The sequence below is a fragment of the Dendropsophus ebraccatus genome, chromosome 11 (assembly GCF_027789765.1).
Source record: "Dendropsophus ebraccatus isolate aDenEbr1 chromosome 11, aDenEbr1.pat, whole genome shotgun sequence".
In the NCBI taxonomy this organism is placed as follows: domain Eukaryota; kingdom Metazoa; phylum Chordata; class Amphibia; order Anura; family Hylidae; genus Dendropsophus; species Dendropsophus ebraccatus.
Genome location: NC_091464.1, coordinates 18,368,328 through 18,392,422, shown reverse-complemented (window position 1 = coordinate 18,392,422; position 24,095 = coordinate 18,368,328). Strand labels below are relative to the sequence as shown.

At 43.3% G+C, this 24,095-nt stretch overlaps 1 pseudogene; it reads right to left on the bottom strand.

Annotated features, from left to right (window-relative positions):
• Window positions 1-6,455: 6,455 nt before the first annotated feature.
• On the bottom strand, window positions 6,456-6,628 carry LOC138768235 (U2 spliceosomal RNA; annotated as a pseudogene).
• Between the last annotated feature and the right edge of the window lie 17,467 nt (window positions 6,629-24,095).

The window sequence follows — 24,095 nt, the reverse complement described above, 5'->3', positions numbered from 1 at the left end:
GAAAGGAGGGGGGGGGGGCAAATTGACCTCTTGCAACAGGGCCCAGGAGACATTAGCTACGCCCCTGGGTGTGTACGTGTTCTGTATAGATGGTGGGACCATGGTATCCCAGTCTGACACTGAGCTCTCACCATCCTCCATGTCTACCATTTGTTGTTGGGAAAAAAAAGCTTTTACTAATGTCAAAATTGTTGTTTTAAATGTAGCATCCTTCCTGAGCGTTGTGCGGGGTCTTATCGGAGCATGGTGACTGAGATGTAGGAAGCATTCATTAGAACGTGCATTATCCCTGACAACACCCTGCAGCTAAATAAAAACAATGCGGGCCGCGTCTGGGGAGATAGATGGTGGTGTATTCTGAACGTTGGGGGATAATTACATTGCTTTATCAGCAGTGAAGGAAGCAGCATCTTCTTCGTGTCTTGATAGCACCATGTGGGTAAAACCACAGGATCCTGGTGCCCTCCCAACCTAAGTTTAGAAGCAAGATGAGGAACCGTATTATGCTGCTTAAAGGGTTTATCCCACGATAAGGAAGAAAAAAAATACCCACCACCATTAACACTATATAAGGAAAACATCCACTTTTTGGTGTCATTTTACCCTTTTTAGCCTATTTAGTCACCTCTCTGCAGCTCTGGTCTCTGCACTTTTTGTGGATGGGACAATTGTGATCATGTGACCAGGAATTTGTAATAATTCCTAGCTTACCGATACTGTGTCCCTCCACTGATCTATGTAAAAAGTAGTCCCGGGGGCTATGTTCACACTACGTATATGTCCGGCCGCATATTTTACGCTCCCGGACATATACGTGTGAAACTCCGGCCGGGGATTTACGTAAGTTGCGACCGGCTACGTACAATCCGCGAACTTACGCCCGTAGTCTACTTACGCTTCCCGAGCGCCGTACGTAGCGATCTGACAGCGCTCTTTTACTTGGATATCTTCGGCTAGCCCCGGACACCCCACAGAACCTTTTGGATCGGTAATTCAAAGTGCAAAAATGAAGAAATCACCACTCCGTACGGGACCGCATGTTACGCTACGGGCGTAAGTTACAGCATTTCCGTCCTGAAACAATGGTCTGGTTCATTTTTTACGGCGCCGCGTACGATCCTGGTGTAAGTTCTTACGTAGTGTGAACTGTGCAGCTATAGATCGTATACTTTCCATTGTACACAAACTAAGTAAATCTCCGGTCGCTTATTCACGGAACGCTCTATGGCCGGAAACTTACGTAGTAAGAACATAGCCTAAATGTGTCCATTAAAGATGACCAAACCTGGAGCATGCTGGAGTCGATCCGAACCCGAACGTTCGGCATTTGATTAGCGGTGGCTGCTGAAGTTGGATAAAGCCCTAAGGCTATGTGGAAAACATGGATATAGTCATTAGCCGTATCCATGTTTTCCAGAAACCTTAGAGCTTTATCCAAGTTCAGCAGCCCCAGCTAATCAAATACCGAACGTTCGGGTTCGGATCATCTCTAGTGGCCATACACCTTCAATAACTGACGGACAATTGGTCTCTCCCCTCTCTGTCCGGCCCCCTCCTTCCCATACACAGGAACGTTCAGCATGGCCAATTGTTCATGTGTTTTCTTTGGGTAGGGTTAAGCCGCAGTCAGATAGCTCTGACTGCAGCTTATCTCTTCCAGGACAAAGGGGTTGGGTGGTGGTTTTCCATCAATATCTCCACCGATATCACCTGTCAATGGACATCAAAGGAGCCCCATACACCCTACAGTATACCAATGGCTGAAAAGTGTATAGGGACCTAAACACACAGCTGCAGAGATCTCACTACTATATAGCCCTATGGGATCTTGTTTGCTTGAATTTTCTTCTCTTTTATCTTCATTTAATAAAGATCTTAGGGGGAGATGTATCAAACATGGTGTAAAGTGAAACTGGCTCAGTTGCCCCTAGCAACCAATCAGATTCCACCTTTCATTTTCCAAAGAGTCTGTGAGGAATAAAAAGTATATAAAAAGAAATATATAAGGTGTAAGCTTCTACCCAGGTATCAAGGGGCCCTGTGAGGAGGCCAGCAATGGAACTTGTATGTCCACCAGGAGATGGACGCAGATGTCAGCAGAACAAGGAACACCAGGGGGCGCCCCTACTGACATCAGCACACTGGGTAGGTGATTGTAATGTGAATGTCACTATAAGAAGGATTTACTTTTACAGATAATAATGTTTAATGTGAACAATATGCATAGGGTTCTATAGCGACACGTGGAATCGGAAATCCTTTAACTTTGCAGTAATACCGTACTTTACTGCATAACTGTAGGTGAGTCATTTTTAATTATGGGAATGATGAGTGCCTAGTATAAACAAGTCTTTAAAGTGAGCTTAAAGTAAATCTATCACCTGTAAAATGGCTGTTAAACCGGAGGCACATTGTAAGGGAAGGGTGCTGTATAGACCATTGAAGGTGGTCTGTGTCGCTTTATATCTGAGAAAAACGCTGGGGGCATTTAAAGTGTAACTGTACAAGTACAAGTGATTTTAGGATAGTAGGTTTTATTAGGCAAAAAAGCCTCTTTCTGTACTCAAAAAGCTGTTTTGCAACCCCCCTCACTTCTTATCTGCTCATTATCAGGCAAAGCCGTCTAGATTACAGAAGAGGTGGGAGGGGTCGAGGGGGATGAGTGAGCAGGGAGAGAAGAGAAGCAGCTGTACAGTTTGGAGACTGGGCACATAAAACGCTGGATTCAAAGGTCAGAAGGGTCAGTGTTTATCTGGGAGCTTGATTAGAGAAGATTGCAGGATATAGTGTTTTGCAGAGCTGCCTTTTCTCATCTCTGTGCTCACTCATCCCCCCTCGACCCCTCCCCTCTCCATAAAGCATTATAGACAAAGAAATCCTGCTTCTTCTGCAGTGAGCTAGGAAAACAGCGTTTTGCGTTCAGAAGGAAACTGTTTTGCTTAATAAAACCTATTACACTTTTTCTTAAAACTATGTATACTTATTGATTCCTGAAAAGTGACATTTAAAGGGGTTATCCAGTGCTATAAAACATGGCCACTTTCTTGCAAAGACAGCACCACTCTTGTCTCCAGTTTGGGTGTAGGATTTGTAACTCAGTTCCATTAAAGTGAATGGAGCTTAATTGCAAACCGCACCTGAACTGGAGACAAGAGTCGTGCTGTCTCTGGAAGTTTTTATGTTTTTTAACGCTGGATAACCTCTTTAATTGACAATTATGCTTTAAGTTTCATAGCGACATGGCCTAGCTGTGCCCTAAGAGCCCAACATGTTTATATCATTAATCCCAGCCCTTGTGCTTTTTTTTTTACATACTTTATTACATTTTATAAAAACAGCCAACAATTACAATATGCCATTAGCATCAAATCTTCCAAACAGAAGAAAGAAAAAAAAAAATCCCATTTCCCCAAGTGTCCACTTTTCCACTAAGACCATGGATCAGTATAACAGACCTATTGTTCCTATGGAGTCATCTCCGCGGGGCACCCGATAACATTCTCGGGAGAACTTACCACTACCTCCACACCACCTCCCTCTAGCTACTACTAGCTACAGTCACTAGCCCCGCGTAGGGGACCACCCCGCCTGCCCACGCTAAAAACCGCCCCCCCCCCCCATCCCGGGCCCCGCCGGACCTTCAACCATCCAATATAAATAAATAAATATCATCCAAAGTTATATAACCATTCTCGACAGTGATGTAATAACCTGTGACGGCCATGCACCTTTACCAGATGAGGAGTCAACCACAGGTCTGCATACCGAGTCCATTAATAGTCTAGCATGAAACCTCCCCAGACTCGCAGGAGAATTCTCATACCGGATCAATCTTCCCGGTAGCCAGCCGGACTAATGGTATGCCCTGCTCTGCCACCTCAGATGGGCAAATTCCATTCACATCATACCAAGGGATGCAACTAGACAGGACCCAGCATCGGTCGCCAGATAGGAGAGGACCCCCCTCCATTCTCCATACATATAGCCATATACGTGTCCTATCTATCCAAACCGGGCGACAGTCCCCAACCGAGAGGGCGCCAGCGCCCCCCACACGAGGCAAACCCAACACTATACCCATAGCAATATAACAAAACTCAGGTGCCCCGCGTGTACCCTACCAGTCACAAATATATCGAATAGACCCTCTTTCAACAAACGGTGTTATTCCTATAATACAAACTCTGTCATCATCACGGGTCAAAAAAAAAATAAAAAAAATGTAAACAACATAACTGTCCATAGTCTAAAGTAATAACTCCATCCACACACCCCCATCCCTCCCAGCCCCCGATGCCTATATAAACTACAAGTGAATAGAAGAACAGGAAAAGAAAAAATAGGTACATTGTTGCCTTCCCTTTCCCCTATCCCCTCACTCCCCCTCTCCCACCCCCCCAATCATTGACCCATTGGCCATTTCCCCCAAATCTTCTTAAACATTGACATGTTGTTGTTTTTTTTTTCTTTTATATAATCCATTGCTATTACATGGTTTACCACTTTTTTCCACATATTATTTTCTGGGGGCGATGTCTTAATCCATAGCCTCAGGATACAATTCCTGGCAGCGAAAAGGGTTCTAGCAAGCACTATCTTTATATATGAAGAACACTTTAGATCTACAAAAATACCCAGTATAAAGACCGACGGATCAGGCTGTATTGTAAGCTTTGTAATTTTTTTCTAGCTCTTGTGTTATCTCTTTCCAATATCTGAAGAGTTTTGGGCATCTCCAAGCCCTTGTGCTTTACACGACAACAATGCATGAGATGAGCAGTATATCAAACAAGCTCGCTGCTGTAAGCCGATCCCAGTCTGTTCATCAGTGATCTGAAGGGAGGGAGAGAAGTATCAGAAGAGCTGTGATAGGTTATGATGTTGTCCTGTAATTTATAAGAAGTCAGCTAACCCAGGACAGACCACTCTCTCTGACACATTAAAGCGGTTATCCAGCGCTACAAAAAGATGGCCACTTTCCCCCTACTGTTGTCTCCAGTTCAGGTGTGGTTTGCAATTAAGCTCCATTTACTTCAATGGAACTGAGTTTCAAAACCCCACCCAAACTGGAGACAACAGTAGGGGGAAGTGGCCATGTTTTTGTAGCGCTGGATAACCGCTTTAAACACTGTGATTTTTTTGTGGGTCAGGCTTGTGATCACAAGACCCAGTTAGAGTAAAGAAACGCATGGATGTAGCTGTGCTGGAATTAAATTAATGGCCCTGTAGTACTAGTGATGGTGATTGGATATTGGATATTTCTAGCCTATACCAGAACATTTTAAATGGTTGCGGTCTAACCTTTTGGAACCTACTTATCTGCTGAATAAAGAATTTTTTTTTTTTTTTAATTTGGCTTTGTTGCAGTTCCCTTTGCAGTGGATAGCTTGAAGGAGTGCCACTGTTATATACTTACCCATCCAGACTCCGACAGTGAGCGTCTCCTCCACTATCCTCCATTTTGAGTGGCACTGGGGACCTAATTCCTGATGTTTCTATGACTATCTGTGGGGATAGCTGGTTGGTTGGCCAATCAATGCATTAGGATTTTAAGTCAAGCAGAGCTGTTCCTGATTTGCCTCGATCTGAAGGGAAGACAGCCAGCTGGTTGTGGTAGACTGTGTCAGTAAGATGTGCTCTTCCCTTCCATAAGCTCAGCATCTGAATTCTAAAATAGTATCCAAAGTTCATTGACCATTTTGTGCATTCAGTATTTTGGGAAATATTATGTCTGACCAAAGTATTCCATTCACCTCAAAGTTTTAGAGATGTTTTTTTGGCAAGTTGGCGGTCTGTCTTTCTCCTCTGCTTGGGGATTCATTTGGTCAAACTAATAACTGGGTTCAGGTGCAGTGGGAACCTGAGAACCCTAACACTCTGCATTTGATTCTAGAAGGTGGATGCTGCCCTAAGGGTCCTATTACACAGAGCGATTATTAAGGATTAACGACTAACGATAAACGATCGCAAACGAGATTGTTTATTGTTAACCTGAAATCATTCACCATATTACACAAAACGATGGTCGTTAGTTACGATCGGTTACTATGATCGGTTACTCCTTCTGATCCCAGCAAAACAATGAACAATGTGCAATTACACTGAACGATTAGTGACGGAAATGTGGAACTTGAGCGAACGAATGTGGAATTACAGCGAACGATTAACAAACGATTACCAATAATTTTAGGTTCAGATCTAAATCAACGATCAACGGCATACGAATGATTTTTCGATCGTTGCCTGCAATTACACAGAACGATTATAGTTTAAATTTGAACGATATAAAGATTTTTCGCACGATAATCGTCCCGTGTAATAGCGCCCTAAGGCTGCCAGGAAAAAATGGGTACAGCCTATGGCATGGTTTCCCGGACTCCCTACTGCGGCATTCACCTTCAGCAGCCATTGGGAATCAAACGCAGTGTTCAGGTTTGGCTAACGTTGCTGAACCCGAACATTTTTTTTTCCTTGGTGCACGGCAATACCAGGTCAATGCAAGAAGCTCTTTTTCCATCTCCCTGTTCTAAAAATCCATTTAATATATGGTCCCCAGGGGACGTATCAAATATTAAACTGATAAGAACAGATACTACACTTGATCTTAGCCAAAAGGCCGAGAAGCGATGAACCCGAAGATTTTGACAACTTTGCGCAACACTTGTTAGTAGCATAAAACTTTCATTTGAAGGTTCCATCTGGTAAATTGGGTCCCACATATATTTGTCCCTATAAGAGAACCAAAATAATCAACCCTGTCTCCTTCTGCTTACAGTTTCCTAATACATCTTTCATAATACATAGTCTTTCACAAGTCACTTCTAAAGAAATATTAACCATCCAGGCTCCCTCCAAAGAGACTTCCCTCTGCAGTTTAAGGTGAAGGTATATGTTCTCATTGTGGAATATATGCGGAGAATTCAAGTGGATTCCACCACGCGGACTCCGTTTGAAGTCTGGCCAGTCCCACAGATTTTTGCCGCGAATTCTGCCATCTGCCAAAAGAATTCTTTAATCGGACAGCAAAATTCGCCGGCAAATATCATTGAGTCTATGGGACGGACAGAACTTCAAGTTCAGGCCGCGCGGCAGAATCTGCTTGAAGTCTCCGCGCCTATTCCGTAGTGGGAACATACACTTAATTAGAGTTTGAAGTTCAAATGTTTTTGGACCACCAAAGGGTCCTGGGGTCTCTATTTAAAAAAGTTACAGTCCTAAGCAAAAATATTAGGTCCCTGCAAAAGCTGTGCATGCTGATGATTTGGTTAAGAGAGTCCACAATTTCCTTCAAAACCAGGTCCAGTGATTTAAGGTTCAGTGGCCTTCTTAGAAGGGAGGATAGTGAGATACCCATCCAGGCCCCCATGGCACCAATTTCCTACACCACCTGCTGTTCTGGTCAATGGTGTGGCACTGGGGGGCATACCAGTCTTACTATGTACTGTTCCGGCTATCCAACCATGGTATACCCTTCCAGGGCTCCTATGATAGTTTACGGCCTACTCACCAATGCTATTGCTCCATCTCAGACACAACCCCGCCACAGTCCCTGGCACTTAGTTTGTCCAACCTTGCAGAAGGCTCTGGTGAAATCATAAGGGGTAGCCTGTCAAGCGGAGTTGTTTTAGCCAAAGTTTTCCATTCATGGTCAGTTTATTATAACTATACCTTAAAGGATTGTGTGACGTTACAGGCAGTGGATAATACTTAGCTTATTAAAAGAGTTATTATGAGACCAAAAAAGTCCTACCCCTTCTGCTCTCCAGTGCTCCACTTCCTCCCTTTTGCCATTTGTGCTGATTACTTCCACAGACGAGAAGGGAGCAGGGGCAATGACCTATAGATACTGCTATATGGTGTCGCGGTGACTACTGGGCAGCTGTTGGACATTGTGTGTGGGCGTGGTTTCACCTTAATGCAATACCTGCAGTGCTCCTGCCCCCCCTCTGGTCTGTGGAAGTTATTAGCACAGATGGAGAAAGTAGAGCGCCAGAGAACAGAAGGGGTAGGACCCGTTCTGCTCTACGAATATCCCCTTTTCGATATGAAACGTGGTATTTTTATACAAGTCAGGGAAAGATAAAATATGAGGGCTGCAGAAAATTTGTACAAATTCCCAACAGATCTAAAAACTGAGCTAGCAGATTTAATATCTCTAACCTAGATAACCATTTATGCTTGCTCTGTGGAGTGCCTATTCTAGTGTTATAATGTGTCCCAGCTGCCAGAGCCGTCACTGTTCTATAGAATAGCATTGTTGTGTAGTCTATCTAGGAAAACTATAGCCACCTTTCACATGCAGCTAGTATAGGAAATGCTTATTTCCTGCACCTCGCTGCTTTATATATATGTCACTTTTCAATGACCTACATATTCAATAGAGATAGTAAGTAACATGCTTTGTTTATGTCCCCAAGCAAATTGGTATTGGTCTGTATTCTGGATCCAAAATGTGCTATATTACAGATGTAATGGCATTAGTATTGCTTCAGTATTGCATCCGCATTTCTGTATTTCTAGACAGGAAATTGAAGTATGTGTTAGAAAACTGATGTTAATACTCATGATATACTGAAACAATACAAATCAAATACAGAAAAAATACAATTCCTCTGTGTTTTAATGCCTCTCCAATAATTGATTATGGTTAAAAGTAACGCATACTTAAAAAAAACCCCAACATATTTTATATGTCCATGCAAATAGCCCCATAGACCAAGGATGGGGAACGTTCGGCCCTCCAGCTGTTGCAAAACTACAACTCCCATCATGCCCCCATCCCTGCCATAGACTAACACTATAGTTTGGCTGGCCTCCCTGAGATCAGTGATCTGTTTCTCTTATGGCTTAACTAGGCATTGCTCCCACCTAGCCAGAATCCTGCTCCACACTGATGAGGGGCAACATCCCGAAACAACTGTCTGTGGATGGATACCTGGCCTTGGTTTTCTCTTGTCATTACATTGACCTATAGGGCCACTTAATATGGTGGTTTGGTAGTTTCCCTACAGGAGCCACCCCTTGGCTGGGTCCTTCCCGGAGGGATATCTGGCTAGTCCTGTGTTTTGAGACTCTTCAATGAGGCTCCACGGGCTCTTCTTTTGCATAGACTAACACTGGCTCTGTATTATAATCCACAAAATACAGATGTAGGCTATGTTCACACAGTGTATTCTTTTTTTTTTTTTTTTTTACAAGAACGGCCTTTGTTGCCGAGTATGACAATGGCCATTCTTGTAAAAAAAAGAACAAACTCTTTAGAATCCTATGGTGAACATCAGCAGCTATGCACACAATGTATTGCACAACGGCCGCTGTTGCCCTACGGCCTTGGAAATAATTTACTTGTAAACTATTCCTGGTCGGCAGACTGTGAACAACGGCCGTTGTTCACAGTCTGTTTATACAATGCATGGTCCTTCTCATGGACATACATTGTATGGAGGTCAATGGTTAACTGGAGAGCAGGCACATCCAAATGTGCTAGCATTTCAATTAAAATAAAATGATGTTCATTAGCATGAGCATGTAAGACAGCAGCCTTGGTCTCACATAGTGTGAACATAGCCGTAATACAGGACATGGAGAGAAAGGAACGGCTGCACATCCCATCTATTGTTGATGGTTGATGGACCAAACCCTAAAATGCCCCACCAGAACCCGGCCAGCAGCACCGGCAGGGAAGGCTGCCCCCAAACAACACAAGTATGAATAAGGTATTACACTCACCACTGCTGCTCACACAGAATGGGGAAGAAATAAGGTACTGACATGTGAGCACAGGCATATCCTGCTAATTTTGGTCATGTGGGTCTTATAAAGAAGTGTGAGCTGTTCAGAAAAGGGAGAACTGTAAAACACGACATGGAGAGAAAGGAACGGCTGGACATCCCATCTATGGCTGATACTAATGCCGCTAGGCCTATATTAAAATTCAACACCAGGGTGTCTGTGTATAAATTGATCAAACCATAATAGCCCCGTGTACCATGTGCAGGTCCCCTGGTTCACACAGGTCCCTACGCTAACTCCACACCGCGTCAGTCAGTGACCGCCAACCCTGCGAAGCGTGCACATGCAGGGAAGGGAGGCCATGGAACGGCCCTGCAACCCCAGTGTCACAGGACCAGACCCAAAATGCCCCACCAGAACCCGGCCAGCACCACCGGCAGGGAAGGCTGCTCCCAAACAACACAAGTATGAATAAGGTATTACACTCACCACTGCTGCTCACACAGAATGGGGAAGACATAAGGTACTGACATGTGAGCACAGGCATATCCTGCTAATTTTGGTCATGTGGGTCTTATAAAGAAGTGCGAGCTGTTCAGAAAAGGGAGAACTGTAAAACACGACATGGAGAGAAAGGAACGGCTGGACATCCCATCTATGGCTGATACTAATGCCGCTAGGCCTATATTAAAATTCAACACCAGGGTGTCTGTATATAAATTGATCAAACCATAATAGCCCCGTGTACCATGTGCAGGTCCCCTGGTTCACACAGGTCCCTACGCTAACTCCACACCGCGTCAGTCAGTGACCGCCAACCCTGCGAAGCGTGCACATGCAGGGAAGGGAGGCCATGGAACGGCCCTGCAACCCCAGTGTCACAGGACCAGACCCAAAATGCCCCACCAGAACCCGGCCAGCACCACCGGCAGGGAAGGCTGCTCCCAAACAACACAAGTATGAATAAGGTATTACACTCACCACTGCTGCTCACCCAGAGTGGGGAAGACATAATAGCCGTAATACAGATACTACCCTTTTAATTGTATGGAAGCAATGCAAGGCAGATTCTATGTATATAAAAATTGTTATATTGTTATTTTTAACATGCTTTGCTGCCCTTGTACACTGTGGTGTACCTTTTTATCTACATAGCCCAGGACCATAATATCACACCTATGCGGTGACCAGTCTGGGCTTGGGTAGAGGGATACAAGGTGACAAGTCTGTGATGGGGGCAGAGGGATACAGGGTGACCAGTTTGGAGTAGGGGCAGAGGGATACTGGGTGACCATTTTTGAGTAGGGGGAGAGGAATACAGGGTGACCAGTTTGGGGTAGGGGCAGGGGAATACAGTGTGACCTGCCTGGGATGAGGCAGGGCGGGAGGCCGGAGGTTACATTGGGTTATTCCATATAGATAAGTGCAGTTAAAGAATGCACACTGTGCAAAATGCATTGGTTTTAACATGGTAGCCTATGGGCAATTGATGCCACTGTATGACTATGAAGTGGCATTCATCTCAGGCATCCACTGGAGGTATACAACAGGAAATCCTCCCATGGACACATGGTAGATGAAAGAATGGGGTTATGGGGAGGAAGTCTAATGTCAGTGGTCATGTAGAGAAGATAACACTGTAAGAACTAAAGGGTTTGTTACACAGAATTTTGGAGCAGTAATTGGAGGCTTTTGGTGTAGCATTATATGTACAATATTGGGGTGAACAATGGGACCCATAGCAAGCTTCTAGATGTAGAGGGACCCAAAGGAAACTGTGTAAGGGTCCATTTACACAGAAAGATTTTTTGATAGATTATCTGCCAAAGATTTGAAGCCAAAGCCAGGAACAGACTCTAAACAGAAATCTGGTCATAAAGGAAAGCCTGAGATTTTTCCTCTTTTCAAATCCGTTCCTGGCTTTGGCTTCAAATCTTTGGCAGATAATCTGACAGATAATCTTACTGTGTAAATGAACCCTAAGAGGTAGGACGTGAAAACCAGTTGGGGAGGGGGAAGGCATCCAGAGCAGTCTGTTTGAGAAAGGGCTGCATGGTAAGAAGTCTGTGCCAGAAAGGGGGGCAAATCTGGGGCAAAAGAGAGTACAAGGGGAGAGAGGAACAGGGACTGCAGTCTGACAAAGAGGAATACATGGTGGGTAGTCTGTATAAGAAAGGCGTCCTGGATAATGGGATGTAGTATGTAGAGAAAGCGCAGCACCAATTCAGGAGCAAAATAGGCTTCAGGCCACAGTAATGAATGAGGGTTTCATCTAGCAGACTGATTAAAGTGATGATTGGTTGTTGGTTAACTAAGCAATAAGTGCTTCTAAGGCTAGGTTCACACTATGTAAAAATAACGTCCATCTTTCATAACAATGATCGTCATTGTGAGAAAAACGTCCATTATTTAGAAAATAACAGATGTTATTTGTGCAGCCGTCATTTTTACGAAGTGTGAACCTAGCCGAATAGTGATGGAAGGGTGTATTGAGACCTGTTGTTATAAAGTCAAGGAGGTGGCTCCCCATCGATGCACCCCACCTTACTAGGCTAGACTAAGCTTGGGTGGCATAAATCTGACAGGTGAGCGGTGTCAGTTTTAGGTCCCAGTATTAAGTGTCCAACCTCAGTATCAGACAGTCATACAGAAAAATAATAGTTTGTCATAGAATGTAGAGAATAGAGAGCTCGTATATTACACAATGATCCTCTATCGTGGTATTGTTGCTTTCCCAGCACTGACAGTTTGACAGTACAGCGGAAAGGAAATGTTAAAGTTCATTTGGAGTGGAAAAAAGAAAGGAAGCGAATGTCAGGAATATTTTACCCAACATCAGGAGAAATTCTGTTAGGAGAAAAGAATAACATCTGCTTTCAACAGGGAGGACTATGATGTAACCTGCTTAATATTAGTGTCAACACAACCTAAAACCATTCACAATGATGTGTAGTGGTATACACTATTAAATGGCCACTGTCGCTATAACGTTCAAAATCAGTTTGCAATTTACATTCATTATTATTTTTTAGGTATCATGCTATATAACAAGGCTATACTTCATCCAGGTCCAGTCTCCTGAAGAGAGCTATATAACAGCTATACTTACTGTATCCAGGTCCAGTCTCCTGAAGGCAGCTATATAACAGTTATACTTACTTGTATCCAGGTCCAGTTTCCTGAAGGTAGCTATGTAACAGCTATACTTACTGTATCCAGGTCCAGTCTCCTGAAGGCTGATATATAACAGCTTTACTTACTGTATCCAGGTCCAGTCTCCTGAAGGCAGCTATATAACAGCTATACTTACTGTATCCAGGTCCAGTCTCCTGAAGGCAGCTATATAACAAGGCTATACTTCATTCAGGTCCAGTCTCCTGAAGAGAGCTATATAACAGCTATAATTACTGTATCCAGGTCCAGTCTCCTGAAGGCTGCTATATAACAGTTATACTTACTTGTATCCAGGTCCAGTCTCCTGACGGTAGCTATATAACAGCTATACTTACTGTATCCAGGTCCAGTCTCCTGAAGGCAGCTATATAACAGCTATACTTACTGTATCCAGGTTCAGTCTCCTGAACGTAGCTATGTAACAGCTATACTTACTGTATCCAGGTCCAGTCTCCTGAAGGCAGCTATATAACAGCTATACTTACTTGTATCCAGGTCCAGTCTCCTGAAGGCAGCTATGTAACAGCTATACTTACTGTATCCAGGTCCAGTCTCCTGAAGGCAGCTATATGACAGATATACTTACTGTATCCAGGTTCAGTCTCCTGAAGGCAGCTATATAACAGCTATACTTACTTGTATCCAGGTCCAGTCTCCTGAAGGCAACTATTAAACAGCTGTACTTACTGTATCCTGGTCCAGTCTCCTGAAAGCAGCTATATAACAGCTATACTTACTTGTATCCAGGTCCATTCTCTTGAAGGCAACTTTTTTGTCTTGTGCTAGTTGAAAAAAAGAGACTAAGTACAGAGACCAGTACAGAGAGTCACAGCTCAATGTGTCCACCACATGTGTCCGTCACATGACTGCCTTCTCTCTGATAGTGCAGACGACCTTGACTTCATGTGTTCAGTCTCTGTTTGTTTTTTTAACCAGCACAAGACTAAAGAGCTGCCTTCAGGAGACTGGACCTGAATACAGTAAGTATAGCTGTTATACAGCTGCCTTCAGTAGACTGTACCTGGATACAGTAAGTATAGCTGTTATATAGCAGCCTTCAGGAGACTGGACCTGAATACAAGTAAGTATAGCTGTTATATAGCTGCCTTCAGTAGACTGTACCTGGATACAGTAAGTATAGCTGTTATATAGCTGTCTTCATGAGACTGTACCTGGATACAAGTAAGTATAGCTGTTATATAGCTGCCTTCAGTAGACTGTACCTGGATACAGTAAGTATAGCTGTTATATAGCTGCCTTTAGGAGACTGCCCCTGGATACAGTAAGTATAGCTGTTATATAGCTGCCTTCAGGAGACTGGACCTGGATACAGTAAATATAGCTGTTATATAGCTGCCTTCAGGAGACAGGACCTGGATACAAGTAAGTATAGCTGTTATATAGTTGCCTTCAGGAGATTGGACCTGGATACAAGTAAGTTTAGCTTTGTTATAAAGTATGAAAACTAAAAAAATATATATAAATTGCAAACATGCTTTATATCACATCTACTGCTGATTTAGATTTTGAAAGGTAGAAAGTGCAGTGCCTGAGAGCAGAACAGGTAGGATTTATTTTCCTCTAAAGTTTGAGCGACTATGAAAAGTACTCTGCCACCAAGTGTATTCTGCAACCACCACGCTTGTCATGCTACTGTTTAAAAAAAGTTATTTGTTTATCCAGAAAATTAATTATTTCCAAGAACGATAACCCCCCTTCCAAATCACTGCTTGAATGGCTATATCCAAAACTGATAAAACGGAATTCCAAACATCTGGCATGTTTTTAACCCATGAAATTGTACAATAACCATATTTCTCAGGAACCTGTTAGCGCCAGTCAGTCAGGGAAGAGACAGGGAGAACACTGGCAGTGAACCCTGAACTGATCCCTACCCACTGTCCCTACCTACTTACCTTGGACAGCCCTAGGTGACTGCAGGCAACTGGGCAACAGTCCCTAACTTCAGATATGTGCAACATGAAACACTGACAAGACAAACAAACAGAAAGAGATTGTCAGGAAGCAGAGGTCACAACAAATGGGTTTTAGAGGTACTGAATCAAAGTTTACAGAATAGTCAGGGCACAATAGCCAAAGGTCAGGGAAGCCAGAAAAAGAGGACAGTCACAGACAAGAACTCTGGGGTAAGGAAAAGCCACAAGATGCACAGGAGTAATAGCCAGAAAATTACACCGTTCACTGAAACACTTTATAGTAGACCAGGGGCTGGTCCAGGAGATCATTGGACTGGCTCCCTGACCCTTTATTTAGAACACATGTAAAAACTGGAGCTGACTGGCTGGAGCACCTACCAGTCAACCCCACAGTAATGCAACACATACATAATTAAGAATGTATACTTACCATACCCCATGCCGGAACTCATTTTCTCCTGGCTTTCTGCTATATCACAAGTCATAAAGTACCTGTCCCGGTTGATGGATTGCCGCTTAGTCAGTCATTGACTACAACTGTGTTCTGTCCCAGTCACTCACTGGCTGAGAGGACCATCCATCAGCCGGTTCATGGGGTTGCAGGAGGGAGAGCTGGAGGAGGTGTGTGAGGAACCGGTAAGTATACATTCTTTATTACATTAGTGCACTCCCCTGTCTGCACTGTAGTTTTTGATCTTGATGGAGTTCACCTTTAATGTATACCCTACCAAAACCGTGCGACCACTGTTCGATTACTCGTTTGTATTTTGTATCAAATTTAATACATTTTTACTGATTTTGGACAATTCAATAATTTTTTTTTTTTTATAAAAATTTATCCTGTGCCGTGTAGATTATGCTGTATTCTCCATTACTCTTATAATAACCCTTTAGGGTGCGTTCACACCTACAGGATCTGCAGCAGATTTGATGCTGTGTTCAGTTATTTAAATGAAATCTGCTGCAGAAAATCAGCTGCAGATCCTGTAGGTGTGAACGCACCATTAAGGAGCTTCATCAGTATGACGTAGAGGTCATCAGATCTTTGCAAGCAGGGTTGATATTAGGGACTTTGCATGTGAAGGACATTCCTTCTGTGTAACATAGCCGCCATAGAAATATTTTCCTGGCTTTACATCCCATTGCTGAGCTGAGGAGACTCATGAGGCCAGAGGTCTTCCAGTTATTCTGAGTGAGAGCTCAGGGTCAGACTGGCCACATTCTCCAGTACGGGTAGATTGAAGGGTCTTGTTCGTTGGGGAAATAAAAGGGTTAGAGGCAGCTGTGACTAAGATGTCATGGAAGTAGTGAGGTCAGTGGTACAAAATAAAGCCGTGCGGGGCGTACAACAGAAAGAGCTTTGTGACAAGCTCATCTTCTCTTCTGCATCTCATCATCCTCGAAAAACTCAGTCCTCTGTTCTCAGTGATCAAGAAACAATTGCATATATCAATGGAGAGCTGGGTCAAGTTTATTTTTAAGGAAGATTATCCATACTTATTTTATTCTGGGACTCAAGGTATTAATAAAATGTAACTAAAAGAAAGTTAGAAAAGAGATTAAAAAAAATATATTGAAAATTAAAAAATGCACTTTATGAAAATTATTAAATTAAAAATGATAAGAATGGAGCGGTGTAATTTTTAAAGAAATATATGCTCTATATTTCTGTCACTGACAGATACCTGTAAGTACCAGGAGCAGATTTTAGTCTGACCCTGGCGGTTTATCCAGGATTAGGGTGGGTTCACACTACGGAATTCTCGTGGATAAACTCAGCGGAGTTCCGCATTATGTCCGTGTGCATGGCCACGCGCCTTTCCGCCGGCTCCATAGACATTATTCTATGGGCCGGCGTATTCCGCTATCCGCCGAAAGAAGCGACATGTCACTTCTTTCGGTGGATAGCGGAATATGCTGGCCCATAGAATGGTGTCTATGGAGCCGGCGGAAAGGCGCGCGGCCATGCACACATTATCCGTATGAACCCACCCTTACAAAAGGTTCAGCAGAAGCAGCGCCACCCCCCTGTCCTAAGGTTGTGTGTGGTATTACAATTCAGTTCCATTCACCTCAGTAAAACTGAGCAGGAAAACCCACATCCAAACTGAGGACCAACTGAAGAGTGGGGCTGTTTCTGGAAGAAAGCAGACATGTTTTTCTTAATCTGGATAATCGCTTTAACCATATAAGTGTTGCAATCAATAGTGATTGCAGCGTGCAGAGAATGAAGTGACAGCTGTCTCACCTCTTAGGGGTCTGATCGGCACTCACTCGACACAATTGCAGGGTACCGATTGGTTACTATGGCAGCTGGAGGCCTTCTGAGGGCCATGTAGCTGTAATGGCAACGCTGCTTGTATTTACCATAAAATATGTAACGTATGAGAGAACCCCAAAATATTATGCAGTTTACAGTACAACTAACATGATATCTTTATTCTATAGGTCATATCGAATACGACAGTATGTATGTTTTTTGGGTTTTTTTGCAAATAATTTAGATTAAAATTCCCCTATTGTGACTCTTATAACGTTTTTATTGTTTCACCTACAGGGCTGTATGGGGTGTCGTTTTTGTGCAACGATCTCTACTTTTCTTTGTATCATATTTGTGTAGATTTGAGGTTTTGATCATTTTTTTGTATTATTTTTATATATATTGTAGCATAAATTTAGCTATACTGGTGTTTTATTTTCCCCTCTTCTGTTTGATGATCCTGTTCACAATATTAACAATATCGTTATATTTTAATATATAGATACGCACGCTACGATATACATTTATTTATTTAATTATTTTTACATGTTTTATTTGTATACTGGGGGGTGATTTAAACTTTTATAAGGGGAGGGGCTTTGGCATATATATTTTTTTTTTTTAAACATTTCTATTTTGACTTTTTCTACATTTTTAGGCTATGTTCACACTACTGGCCGGGTGATCTTTCCGGCCTCGGAGCTCTGATGCAGGCACATCAGCGCACGCCCGCATCAGAGCTTCCCATAGCGCACAGTGAAGCGAATGGCCGGAGCCGCTTGCTTCACTGTGTGAACTGACAGGTCACAGAAAACTGCCGCAGAACACTGACATGTTAGTTTTTTCTGGCACCGCATAGGATCCCGGCCGGAGCATATACGATGTGTGTACGCTCAGTCCGGGATCCCATTGCAAATAAGGCTATATTCCACTGCTCAAAACTACGGCCGTGAATGGGTAAGAGCTACGGAATCCTTTGGAAATTCTCCGCTTGGGTTCCATAGTGTGAACCTACCCTTAGGGTACTATTACATGGAGCGATTTTTATCGATTAACGATAAACTATCGCAAACGAGATTGTATACTGTTATGTTGCATTTACACGGAATGATTATCGTTCGAATTTGAACGATAACTATCAAATTTGAACGATAATCGTACGTGTAAACACAGCGAACGATCAAACGACGAGCGAGAAATCGTTCATTTTGATCTTACAACATGTTTTTAAATGGTCGTTCGCAAAAAATTCGCAGATCGTTCTGTGTAAACAGTCGTTCACCGATTTAACCTATGTGCGAGATAGGCTTAAGTGATCGCAAAACGATTTTTCCGTACGATATATCGTTCCGTCTAAACGCCAATCGTTATAAAAAAAATTTGTTACTTCGAAATCGTTAATCATACGCAGCATAAGCCTGAAATCATTCACCATATTACACAGGACGATAGTCGTTAGTTATTGGGATCGTTACTATGATCGTTTACTCCTGATCCCAGCAAAACAATGAACAATGCGCAATTACACTGAACGATTAGTGAATAAATGCGGAACTTGAGCAAACGGATGTGGAATTACAGCAAACGATTAACGATAATTTTAGGTTCAGATCTAAATCAACGATCAACGGCATACGAACGATTTTTCTATCGTTGCCTGCAATTACTCGGAACGATTATCGTTTAAATTCAAAATATATAATGATTTTTCGCACAATAATCTTCCCGTGTAATAGGGCCCTTAAACCCTGTGATCACTAGTCCTTTAACCTCTTTTACTCCATGGGCCAGGTGCTCTAGCCCAGTGAGTGTAATGACGGTACAAACAGACAAGGCATATAACCCCAAAAAGCTTGCCAAAGTTGTATTCCGCTGATGTACATTACATTTAAGTTTGACAACTAGGAACTCCACGAGTAGCTAGGCAACAATGTAAACATTCAAGCACACATATGGACTACAATTACAATAGAAAACTATGTGGCTTTTCTACACAATATACAAACCAATCCTGCCGAGGAAAAGAGGGAGGGCGGCTGCATTCCTTACAGTGATGTTGCTGTCCACATACATCACAGATTACATGTTCCTGTTAGGCCATGTTCACACACAGTATTTCTGTCACTCTTTTTCCAACCAAAATCCAGAGTGGAACCGGGAGGGCAAAATTATAATTATAATAAGATTTACACAGTTTCTGTGTTTTTAACCAACTCCTGGTTTTGTTTAAAAAAAGACTGACCAAAAGATTGATGGGAAATTTTATGTGAACATAGCCTAAATATGCAATGCCACTGCCACTGACTTTTAGAACTCTGACATGTAAAATTAGACAGTATTAGATAGCAACACAAAGAATTATTCTTATTGGGTTTCTTCAGTTAAAGGGGCTGTTCACCAAGAAAAAAATTCTTTCAGATCAACTGGTGCCAGAAATTAGTAATTTACTTCTATAAAAAAATCTAAAATGATAATAATAATAATAATAATAATAAATAAAAATACAAATCTTAAGTATTCCATTACTTATCAGCTGCTGTATGTCCTACAGAAAGTGGAATACTTTCCAGTCTGGAGAGCAGGAGAGGTTTTCTATGTGGATTTGCTAATGTTCTGGACAGTTTCTGACATGGACAGAGGTGGCAGCAGAGAGCACTGTGTCAGACTGGAAAGAATACAACACTTCCTGCAGAACATACAGCAGCTGATAAGTACTGGAAGACTTGAGATTTTTTTAATAGAAGTAAATTACAAATCTCTTGCACTTTTTGGCACCAGTTAAATTGAAAGATTTTTTTTTGTGAAATGCCCCTTTAATGTAGAATACAGTACATTGAGTACATTGCATTTACAAATGCACATTGTTAGTTTCCGCTCTGAAAGAATTATTAGATAGCTACAGGTTTATATGGCCCGGCAGATAAAAGGTTAAGCAACATGCTTTCCTTGTCTTCATACAATCCTGCTCGGCCTTTTCCAGGAAAAAGTCTGGCCCTGTGGCATTCTTCCAAAGCCGGCCACCCCACCTATCCTTCCTGTGTTTCATCTCTGGCTGAAAAGGGATGTGGCCCCAGCTGTGCTCGGAGCTGTGCTGTTAATGCGACTACAATGCTAGTGTGTTGGGGATTGGCTTGTGATCCCTTGTTGCAATTGACAAGCACTGGCACTGAGTCATCCAGTCATGCTCCGTGAGGATGTGATACAGTATCCTAGTCTTCCAGTGAAAGGGACGGTATTATATAGTGAAAATGTTGAGATGCTTCCGCATATTACTGAAAGTTTCCCTCGTAACCCCCGCAGGAAGTCCCTCAGTAACAGCCATGCTTGCTCCCAGGCTGCTTCCTCTTCCATGTAACTATGGTGTGCAGGGGAAGTGAGGCCGCTAAAGAGCAAAGCACAGCAAAATTACTGTCCCCTCTGTACCAAGGAAAAAATAGTCATGGCCACCTGGTTTCTATCCATCTTGTCCATTGTGCTTTGTATACACACCATCCTATGTGGATATGGGACAAGTTCATTTTACCTGAACAACCACTTTTAGGAAGTGAGAAAAAACTGTTTAGAAAGTGTGAACATAGTCTAGGCAGTCTAAGGGTGGTATTACACGGGCCGATGGGAGCCCGATAATACCTGTAAACGAGCGCCGATCTGCTAGATTGTCGCTCGTTTACTGGACCTATTACACGACCCGATAATCGTTAAACAAGACCTGCAGGGACATCGTTACCGATGTCCTTGCAGCCCTTGTTTAAACTACATACATTACCTATCCACGCTCCAGGGCTGCGATCTTCTTCTTCACGGGTCCTGCGCGCTCTAACTTCAGGCTGGGTGGCCTGTCAGCTGACAGGCCACTCTGAAGCTAGAGCGCGCGGGACCTGGGGAGAAGAAGACGGCAGCAGCAGCCCTGGAACGTGGATAGGTAATGTATATCGTCAGTCACCGGCCGCGCACCGCTATTACACGTAGCAGTGCGCGGTCGGCGCCCGACGAAAATACGTCTAAACCTATATCAACGATCAGCCAATGATCGTTGTCATCGGCTGATCGTTGTATTTATTACATGGAGCGATAAACAGCCGATTCGGCCGACTATATTTCCGTGTAATAGTACCCTACGAATGCACTAAATTTATCACAGTACTCAGGTTTAGTGCACCTTTGGGCTGGGTTCACACTATGTATATTTGAGGCTGTATTTGGTTCTCATGTCAGGTCCTCATAGCAACCAAAACCAGGAGTGCATTGAAAGCACAGAAAGGCTCTGTTCACATAATGTTGTAATTGAGTGGATGGCCATCATTTAATGGCAAATATTTGCTGTTATTTGAAAACAACGGCCGTTGTATTGAAATAATGGGAGATATTTACTGTTATATGGCGGCCATCCACTCAGTTTCAACATTATGTGAACAGAGCCTTTCTGTGTTTTCCATCCACTCCTGGTTTTGGTTGCTATGAGGACCTGACATGAGAACCAAATACTGCCTGAAATATACATAGTGTGAAACCCAGCCTTAGGGACTATTGTCTCATTTTAGACCGTATTTTGGATTGCTAATACTAAAGTGCTGGGCACCACCCGGAGGTGGTCTGTTAGTTACCCTCTGCAACACTGCCCAGCTCAGGCTTCTGCCCACTCATCCGCTGTGCTCCATGCGGCCTCTTGTGTTTTCAGGTATCTTCTTCCTCCTTCTGGACCTGCTGCAATCACACCTCTGGTCACTAGCGTGTGCATGTGGTCGCATGCTCCGGATTTATAGAGGCAGCTTTTTTCTGCATCTGGTGACTTTTGCCAATTCAGAGTCACCTGCACCCACTTAAACTATCTGAACCTGATCTACTCTGTCTGAGCATTGTTGCATTTGTGCATTCTAAGCAAAGGTGCATTTATATGATCTGCTGATTCTCCATGTAGCCTGACCTGTACCAAGTGTCTACTTTGTAATGCAGGGAACCCTTTGTTCTCTGCATTACACTTCCTGTCCCCCCCCCCCGTCTATACCCTGAAGCTCTGAAGCTACCTGCCTTGCCCATTCACCTGTCTGATTACACTCTCACCCCTGGTACTGCTCTAACTCTCTTGCTGATGACCCGGCTTGCTGACCACATATACTCGGCCTGCTTCTGACTGGTTCTTGGGAACCAACTACTGCTCAAACTGGGACCATGCTTGTGGAGCGACCTGTTGTCCTATGGCTGCAGAATTGCAGCTTCTGCATCCTGGAGCGAGGGTGAAGACCCAGAGGGCACTGAGACTCCGCTTCCTGGTGCGGCCCAAAGCCAAACCAGTGGAATAGCACAGCAGGTTGACAGCATCCATGGGGTGCATCCTTTGCACAAAGCCTTGTCCTCTTTCGCTGAAGCAACAACCCCATCCTCAAAAGTATCCAGGGTACACTCAGTTGTCTAAAATGCATTATTGGGCTAGGTTCACACAGCGTCTTTTTTGTCCATATTTTGGGCGTCCTTCATTTCAAAGTGAAAAATGCTTAATTCACATAGACACCCAAATTTCAACCAAAAAAGTTGTTGTGTGAACATAGCCTTAATATGGTGCAAAGCAGTATGCCAGTTTTTTGGCACACGTTGCGAGAGAATTCTTGCACATCTGCAATAATAAATATGCCCAATATTTGCCCCAAGTATCACAGCCACTCACATGTATCATGTATGTTCTTATACATATTTATGTACACTTGGAATATTTTGTGGAATAATACAATAATACAATTGCACTTGTGGTTTCCCACCACGGGTGTTGCTATTAGTTACACCCTTCATAAAAGCCTGTACTTTGTAAGTGTTAGTGGTGATGTAGTACTGCTAAAGTTTCGCCACAAGTGTATTCAGCTGTTGCACAGCTGTAATATTGATATTTGTCATGTGAATTTGTAGAGCGAAGAGAGTGCACTCTTCGTCTATCCTATCATTTCTCTCTTTACTTCTCACATATGCACTCCTCACCCATTCACACTCCAACTCCACTCGACACTATGCAGTGTTAGACCTTCACTAGAGAGGATAAGTCAGAGATCATCTCAACCCACTCCGTGAACAAGGAGAGAAACAGTGCAGGACAGTATCCATAAGCAAATCAAGGAACTGATCTGGATAGAGCAAAGTTGCTAGAAGCCTATGTACTCTATCTCGCAGTGCTGGTGTAAGCAGGGAACCCTCAGCATTCTTCTTATCCAAAGTAACAAGGTCTGGGGCTTATGTCACCCACTAGGACGGGCCCCCAGACACAGGTGGTGCAAGGACCCAAGAGTCAAAACACAGGCACAAGTATTCTCTCTCTTCTCAAGCATTCTTCTATTTCTATATCTAACATCCCCGCAGAGCACAGTACTACTTGGGTTGGGACTATCACAACGTCCTCCTCTCTACTCTTCTGATTCTTCTTTGTACCTCTCAGCATGCAACCCAGTCGGCACGACTGTACCACTCTCTATACTCTCACTACAGATCTGGAGCCTAAGCTATCAAGTGTCTTATCAAGTGTAAAGTGTTCTATCAATGCAAAGCTGTACGACCTGCTGCATACAAGTATCTTCAGAGTAAACCAGATTTTATTGATGATAAAGAGACTCTGTGATTCTTCGTCAAGCACCAACACAGTACACACACACACACACACTCCTTGGGTCATCTCCCCTTTCTGTGGGTGGCAGTGCTAATAGTCTGGGTGGGTCACTACTCCACTTTGGACGACCGTGATAAGTACCCAAGGGACCCCGCAACAACCCAGCAGGACACTGTTCACATGGGAACAAGGTATACCTGTGTGTCCAACCGTCACTGGCGTCACAACATAACATCACTGGGCCCAGCTATATGTTGGCCAGCCACCATAGGACTGCGTCACACTTCACCACCTAGTAAGTGACCAGCCGTGTCGCCTCCACACCGGAGGTGTACTACACCACACATTGCTTGGTGACAATGGAAAGACCCATTTGGGTAACTGTGGGACTTTCCACTTATTATCA